Raw genomic sequence first — 8,501 nt, 5'->3', positions numbered from 1 at the left:
TAGAGGGCTCATATAAGGGACAATATGTATGATTTGACTTGGTTTTAATATGTTTATTGATATGATATGAAATGTTTGAAAATTCTGTCGCTTGAATTGTAACTCTGGTAATGCTCCGTAACCTTGTTTCGGCGACGGATACGGGTTAGGGGTGTTACACCGATTTTCCATATTCCCACCCTCAGTAGTGAGTTCACTATTAACCCCATTCTGTTCATTATTTTGTTCTAGCTCTAATGTCGTAGTCGACTCAATCGGAGCCCTTAGTGGTCGCCCCTACGACCCCTCTTACCGTGAGTTATCATTCCATGAGTGTTAATTTCGGTATTTTATGAATCTACAATTTCCAAATAAGAATATTTTTAGTATTTTGTTTAATCTTTTAGCGCACTATAAATAAAAATTCTTTTATTTTAAATTTTATGCAATAGTCTCTATTGTCTTACTAAAGTTTCCTTAATATTTCTATGGACATGGCATCGGACCTTTGAACTTCATCGTTTCCTGAAAGAAGTACTTTTCAAAATACGGTGGTTTATTTTTCCCTAAAAATCCCTTTTCATGTATACATGCATGCATACTTGTTTTGGAAAAAAAATTTAATCCAAGATTTTGAACCTTGACTCTGATACCACTAAATGTATCCTCCCAAACCCGGCCTAGACGTTATGGCCAAATCGTGAAAGCCACATGAGGTACCTAAACTACAATTCTACCCTATCAATGATTGAAAACTTTCTTTTTAATAAAACTACAGTTGCCTTTGTTATTTTGAGAAAAACGTTCATTATTAAAATTTAATCTTTATTAAGTCAGGTTAGTAGCACTGGCGTTCTTTTTGGGAAAACTATTTGTACATCACTTCTTTTGAAAAATAACTTTAATTATCTTGATTTCAGCAGAAAAAACCGATTAAAAATCCAATTATTAATTAAGTCAAGTAACATGCTTAATTCAATTTTAGTCTATAATAATAAATCATTCTCATGTGTGAAGCTATGCATGCATGAAAAATCCCAAAAACAAAAATAGTCCCAAACCACAGTTCAAATCACTTTACAATCCAAAAACCAAATAAACTTAGGGAATTTTAAATAAAATGAAAATAAGAATAATAGTTTGAAATTGAGCCCGAAGTCCATCGTATGTCTGCATGCCAAGTTTGGTCCTAATTCTGTCCATTACCTAAGTAGTTTGAAGTAATGGGGTGAGCTAACTAGCTCAGTGTGATTCTAAACAACAATGCATTTAACATACGTTTAAGCATTCACACGTAGAACCATAAATCAAAATCAAACAACATTAATAACAATGTAATGAGTGATGATCATATTATAATGTAAATTGAATTTCCTACCCTAACCATCCGCTACACACCACGTATTCCCCCGAACTCGTCTGCAAAACTCCAATGAATGCGAGCAAAGCTCGATGTGGTAAAACCACCGAATGAATAAAATTGCTGAAAATTTGCCATATAAAGAATAAATGCGATAAAATCGCCAAATCTCCTTGAATCTCAAGTACAGTGCACTGACTATGAATAAATGCAGACTTAATATGTCGCCGAATTTCCAAGGAACTCCTTCGTCAACCACAACAATAATCCACCCCAATGCACATGCAATTTGTCATAAAATCTCATACATACTCATACTTTAATACTTTCACAATTAATTTGTATGTTCAACATGCCCTCGAATTAACAAATACTTTCAGTGAATAAGATCATGGATCCCACTTTCGATTTACCATTAAGGTGGTATCATTTAACAAATCAGATTTCCATGTATTCTTACAAAAAATTTTTATGTATATGTATAAAAATATTTCAAACACTTTATAGAACATTACTCATACGAATATATCATGCTATACATGCAACCACTCATACATCAAATTAACCAACCTTTCACAACAATATCAATTAAGCAATCATTCAATCAAACTAACAACTTTGCTAACAACCCAAATAGGTAGGGCTCGAAAAGTGCCTGGTTCGCCCAATTACAAATTTAATTACTTAGCTATTTAGTCAAGCTTTATCAGCAAGCTAAATCATCAATTATATCATTAAAATCATTATTAACATTCATGTTTTTGAGTTAGGACACACACTTGATTTTACGCTCTTCCGCAGCACATTTGTAAATCTTACGGTTTCTTTAATAAGCTTTAAAATTATCCAAATTAAAAATCAATATTAAATTCAATCAATATGCCTCTTAAACAACCACCAAACACCCATTTATGGGGTCAATCCAACCATTACAATTGTAACTATTTTTCAGATCTGAACTAGTTAGGTTTCTTACACTTATTTGATGCGAATCATTTGCGCGAATGTCTTTCGGCTTCACTGTTGATTAGGGGCATTTAAGTCAGCACCTAGCACACTTAAATTCTGAAAAATCAGTAACTAATCCATGGCTAAAATCTTTAATTTCATCAATAAAAATTTTCCCAAACATCTAAACCGAAACTACATTCTAGTCCCTAATAAACTACCCTTACGCTTCCCAAACTATCAAATCTAAGTCACCGATTGATCAAGATTGATTTTTTTGTAATTATAAATTATTAAAGGATGATTAGGAAGGGTTGACTAATACAAGACGTTGTTGGAAATAAATGGAAGAAAAAAAGAAACAACAACCCCCTTTCTTGATCCCTTAGGCGCGCGCACCACACCAACGGTGGCCAAATTGGGGTTGATAGGGGCGGCAATGGCACTTCTTGGCAATAATGAGAATCGTTCCTGGAGATTAAAAATTTCAAATTTGGGGCTAGAAAATTAAGGAAAGAATGGCAACAAGATTGAAGATAAAATGGTGCAAGATTTTGTGGAAAAGTAAAAGAAAAAGAGATAACGGTGCAAGGGTTTGGGTGACGGTAACAAGGAAAAAAGAACGAAAAATTGAAAAGAGAGGAGGGGAGGAGAAGGGATGGGTGGCTAAGGTGAAAAAATATGGTTATAGGTTGATCAAATTTGTTAAAAATAATATTTATACCTACGTCTAATAGGGTATGGATGACGCACACATGAAAAAAAAAAGGGATTTTGCAAAATTTAATTATTCTTTAATGGAAAATATTCAAACTTGGGACCTTAATTTAATTCCATGCTTTTCCAACTATCAATTAACCACTAGGCTATTTACTTATTTTTGAAATAATTTTGCACTATCATTAATCTAAAATTCGGGATGTTAAAGTTTTTGCCAAAATTTTGAACACATGTGCTTGTTAGTTATTTGGCATTGAATCACTACATTATTTATGTTTGGTTTTGACATATATGATTTTAAAAAAATGATTAGTCAAAGATTAAGGTTTTCGATTTTTTATTGTGCTATTTAGACAACCTTATTTTGGGTTATTTTGAAAACTGTAGTGCAATAAAAAATTTTAATTCTAACCTTTGTCCGTTCTGAACATTTTAAATTTGAATATTGATATGTTTATATATATTTTAAATTGAAATTGTTATGTTTTAAAATATAAAAGGTTGTGTGCATGTAACTTTAGATGGGATTAGCCACTATTTTGAATTTATTGTTTACCTATGAATATTCATATGTGTTTGTTTTTATCTATTTTGTTCTATATTCAGCTAGTTCTGTAACCGCCTGTTTTCAGTGGTTTTAGAAATAGTGGTTTCTGGACCACAATTTTGACATGTGTGTCCGTAAATATCATTTCTTTAATATTTCAGAGGTTATTAGTTTGTCTTATTAAAGTTTGGTTTGATAATTTTGATGTTTAAATAATTAGTTAAGGAAAAAGGACTAAATCGTAAAAACTACAAAAGTTAATCCCTATTAGTTCATATGTGCTAAATGATTATAAAATCATGATTGAAGCATTTTATGAGGCAATTAGCCCATATGAATTGTAGTGGACAGTGGAATGTATGATTTATTATAAATTATATGTTAATTTAATATTAAAATTAGATTAAAATAATGTAAAACATAAAAAATAAAGATGGAAACTTTGACTTCATCTTTTTCACTCTCACCATCGTTTCACCATTGAAGAAATAAGTCAATCTTTCGGTCAAGTTTCATACTTCTTGCAAGGTAGTTTTTTCAAGCATGTTTTTTACAATTTTTATGTTTTTGAAATTGTTGTTGCTTAATCTAGCTAACCCAGGAACTATTTTGAAATACTGTTAAAGTGTTGAAAATTTACCATTGATGTTCTTGAATCTTTTTAGATATTCATGGTTGAGTTTAAAGCTTGGTGTTGAAATAGGATTATTTTGTAGACTGATTTTGAATAGTTTTGAGTGTAGGGACTAAAATGTTAATCTATTAAAATTGACTTGATATTCTTATCTTTGTCGTTTGCCTTGGTAAGTTCATACGGTAACGTCATGTATATTTTATAATGTTTATATTGAATTTTTTATTTTTGGAATATGGTATATAAACTTAATTTTGCAAATTGGTACAAGGTGAGAAAAGGACTGAATTGAAAAGTGTTACACGGTTATATATCAAGACCATATGAACATACGATAGGATAAAATTGGCATGTCAATAGGTTATTTTGCGCACTATATGAGATTGATATGATTTGAGGCTATGACAGATGATATGTTATTATACACTGAATGTACTAAAATCTAGCATTTGTTATAGATTATCGAGTTATAATTATAGTGATTCAGGCGTGTCACTAGGGGGAGGATGTGAAGCCTATGGGCTTGTCACTTGGTGCCAAAACATATTTTTAGAGGGATGCTAGCCTTCAGGCTAAGCACTTAATGCCGAGGCATGGTCTTGGTTGGATTAGCTCAATTGAGCATTCAGACATGTCTTGGGTGGATAACCGCTTATCCGTATCTGTGCATATTAGGTTATCGTATTGATTCATGATTGTTAAACGATATAATAGCTTGTACTGATTTTTGGTAATAATACCTTGATGATGACTTAAAATTGTGTTATAGATAATATATCGGGAATTGGTAATGAATCAACTTGTTTACTTGGAAGATTATATAGGTTGTGGTGACAGGGTTAAACATAGTTAATTATTTTATTATATAAACTTTGATTATAAGGTTGTTATATCATTTTCAACCTATGAACTTACTAAGCTTAATGGAAGCTTACTCTATGTCATTTCCTTATTTCCTTGTAGATATCGTTTTGCGAAACTTGACAATCGGATCAACTTGAAGATGACACTATCCAGCTATCTTTTGGTAGACTTTGAAATCAATATATTTTGGTTTTGTGGCATGTAATGTGTTTGTAAATATATGTATGTTTTGTGCTTGCACAAATGAAGTGTGCTTAATGTAAACTCCAAAATATATACATTTTTAATCACTCTTTTATTTATAAAATATGCTAATTTTGAGTACAAATATAACATTTTCTATGGTTTTATACTTGATTTCATGATATTTTATTATTTCTATACGAATGTGTTAAAATTATGAATTTCATGTTAAATGCATGTTATTTTACTATTTTTTGGATTAACTGGGCTACGGGAAAGGATGATAGATTTTTAGTTGTATTTGGGTCTTAGATAGGTACATGTTGAATGATTAATAGTTCAGTCACATGGAATTCAAAGTGGCAATGATCCATTAAGAATTCCAAGGAAGCCTAGTATTACCTAAATAGAAGGCCCAAAACCAATTTCATTTACCCAATTCTACAAAAAAAAAAAGGGCAATTATCCACTGCTTAAATTAGTAGTCCCTAACCAAACATTCAACTCCTATATATAGCAAATTTGACCTTATATTTTTCCAAATAAAATTCATCACCAATATCCCTTACATTAAGCCTTCAACTGTCCAACAACTACTAAAAATAGCAATAAAAAACCACCACCATTTGACCACATGTTGGTTGGCCACACAAGGAGAGAACAAGACTAGCTTCTTTGTTAAAAATAACAAGGAAAACTCATTCTTCCTCACACCAAGAGACGACAACCAATGGGAGAGAGGATCAAGCTAACTTCTTTGCTAAAATTAGCAATGAAGACTTAGTCTTCCACAAACCAAGGGATGGCACAAGGCATGGAGATTATGGGGGATACATTTGTTATTTTTGGCATAGGTTCCACCACTATAAATAAGGCATTCATCCATTTATCAAAACACACAACTTGAGACGCACAATTGACACAACATAATCAATTCACTCTCACATCTGTCTTTAGTGTTTCTTGCCTTTATCATGGCTTGTTACACTTAGTCCGCAAAATAAGGCAATCACTTGCCAAAATGAGAGTAGCTAGGAGATCAACTTGAAGGTGTTTAGGTGATTTTTGACCTAAAGATGATGAGGGAAGCCACCATGGGAAGCCGTAAGGAGCAGTCACAGATAGCCTCCTACAGTAAGTAGTTTACTTTTCACATTATCCAATGGCCATGGATAGCCCCCTCGGCTACTCTTTCTTATCCTTCTTTTTTTGTTAAATTATTGTTTTCTATATCGGGAGACAAGATTGCATCTCATCTTTATATTTTTACTTTAATATGACATGACTTAATTTTGTTTATTGAAAATACATATGAATCTTGATTTGAATTCATTAGATATTTGTTTCTTGAATATTCGTGAAAATGATTATTTCATTCATTTAGGTTTAAAGCATGTTTATACTTGTGAATGTATGACCAACATTTGTAAGTTATTGAATTAACTGTTTAATCTAGGAAGAGGTAATAATAGTTAATAAACATAAAATCTAAATGGTGCATATCATGTCGATTTCGAAAGATAATGGTTGTATGCATAAACTGTACAAATGCCAGGGAGGGTGATTTCTAAGTTAGCTTTTGACATAGGGATATGCGAATTAAGTTAGGGACATAATAGGACTTCGGGAGAAGCCTATGTTTTAATTAAAATGAGCTTAATGAATTTTCATATTGTCACAAATATTTTGTAATATTCTTTTTTATGATTACTAATGAATTCTTGTTAAGTGAAATATTTTCTTTTAGTCTATTCATGTTATGTTATATTGTGCCTTGTGTTTATTTCCAGCTATGATAATTTTCTACAATGTATGTTGCTTTGTTTTGTGGGTGTTTGAACATTGATTTAATATTTTAATTTAAATTGCGACATTCCATTGACAATATTCTTCCTTTATTTTTTTAACCAAATTGATTAACATTGACTGTGCAAATAATTATCATATAGTCCCTGTAAAGGCAATAACTCTTTTACTTACTACTTATTACTTGTACGACTGTGTAAACTTACATGTAATCACGTGACGATACAATTTTTTTGTGCCGTTTCCAAGGACTTTATTTGTTATAATTTGTGAAGATATTTATTTTTATTAATTTTAATTTAACATAGATCGACTTATCATTCTATTTCCATATGACCTAGAAATTGAACATACCCTTAGGCAAACAAGAAGGGAGCAATTAGCCCAAAGACAAGTCAAATAGTTGAATCAAAATCTGAGAGAAGATGTAGCCTGTAATAATTGGAATTTGATCCTTGTTGCTGATGACAGTGGTCGAGCGATTAGGCAATATGTTGTGCCTTTATTTAGTGATCTTTATCTAGGGATTGTAAGACCTAAAATTGAAGCCCCTTAGTTCGAGTTCAAACCAATGATGTTTCAGATGTTGCAAACAATGAGACAGGTCAATGGGATGCTTGCTGAAAATCCACATTTGCACCTTCGCTTACTTATGAGAGTAAGTGACTCTTTCAAGTTACTAGGAGTATCTGAAGATGCCTTAATATTGAATCTTTACCCATACTCGTTGCAAGATCACACACAAGCATGGTTAAATTCCTTACCACCCCGTTTTGTTTCCACATGGCAAGAACTGGCGGAACATTTTCTGATGAAGTATTTTCTACCAAGTAAGAATACTTAACTCAGAAATGAAATTACTACATTTCAACAATCTGATGATAATTCCTCGTATGCGGCATGAGAATGATTTAAGAAGTTATTATGAAAATGCCTTCATCATGGAATTCCTCATTGCATTCAACTGGAGAGTTCTACAATGGACTTATCACTCACACGAGAATGGTGGTTATAGCACCCCAAAATAGGCTAAGACATTATGGTCGAATCCGAGAGTGTTACGAAGAAGGGTTTTGAAACTGTTTTTATTTTGACAAAAACCTTACAAAGTTACTTGTTGTAAAGTGTCCAAATTTTTACAAAACATATTCATTTACTTATTTATAACTGAAACCGTCGTGAGTTTATTCTTTCGCAAAAACATAGCTTGCAGTGAAAATCTTAGAAGTCATTGTATCTTAGAAACCCAGTTCATGTTTCCAGAAAAACCTTTGTTTGCCTAAAATCGTCGTTTTCATAAATCGTTTTGACAAACAACGCAGGACAGAAAACAATCGAAACCAAAACCAACAGTTAAAACCATAAAGTCCAGAGAGTCCAAAAAATTACAATCTCTCAAATAAATCCAGAATTTTAAATATATTGAAAACTCAAAGGTAGTTTTAATTAGTGGTCACACT

At 31.9% G+C, this 8,501-nt stretch overlaps 1 non-coding gene across 1 annotated transcript; it reads right to left on the bottom strand.

Moving 5' to 3' along the window:
• Nucleotides 1–7,882: 7,882 nt before the first annotated feature.
• Nucleotides 7,883–7,989, bottom strand: LOC128032341 (small nucleolar RNA R71). The gene has a single exon (XR_008188468.1). It is a non-coding gene; the product is annotated as a small nucleolar RNA R71 (small nucleolar RNA).
• Nucleotides 7,990–8,501: the final 512 nt, after the last annotated feature.

This window comes from Gossypium raimondii, chromosome 8, assembly GCF_025698545.1.
Source record: "Gossypium raimondii isolate GPD5lz chromosome 8, ASM2569854v1, whole genome shotgun sequence".
Classification (NCBI taxonomy): Eukaryota; Viridiplantae; Streptophyta; class Magnoliopsida; order Malvales; family Malvaceae; genus Gossypium; species Gossypium raimondii.
The sequence above is the reverse complement of the archived record's forward strand: the minus strand, read 5'-3'. Positions and strand labels throughout refer to the sequence as shown.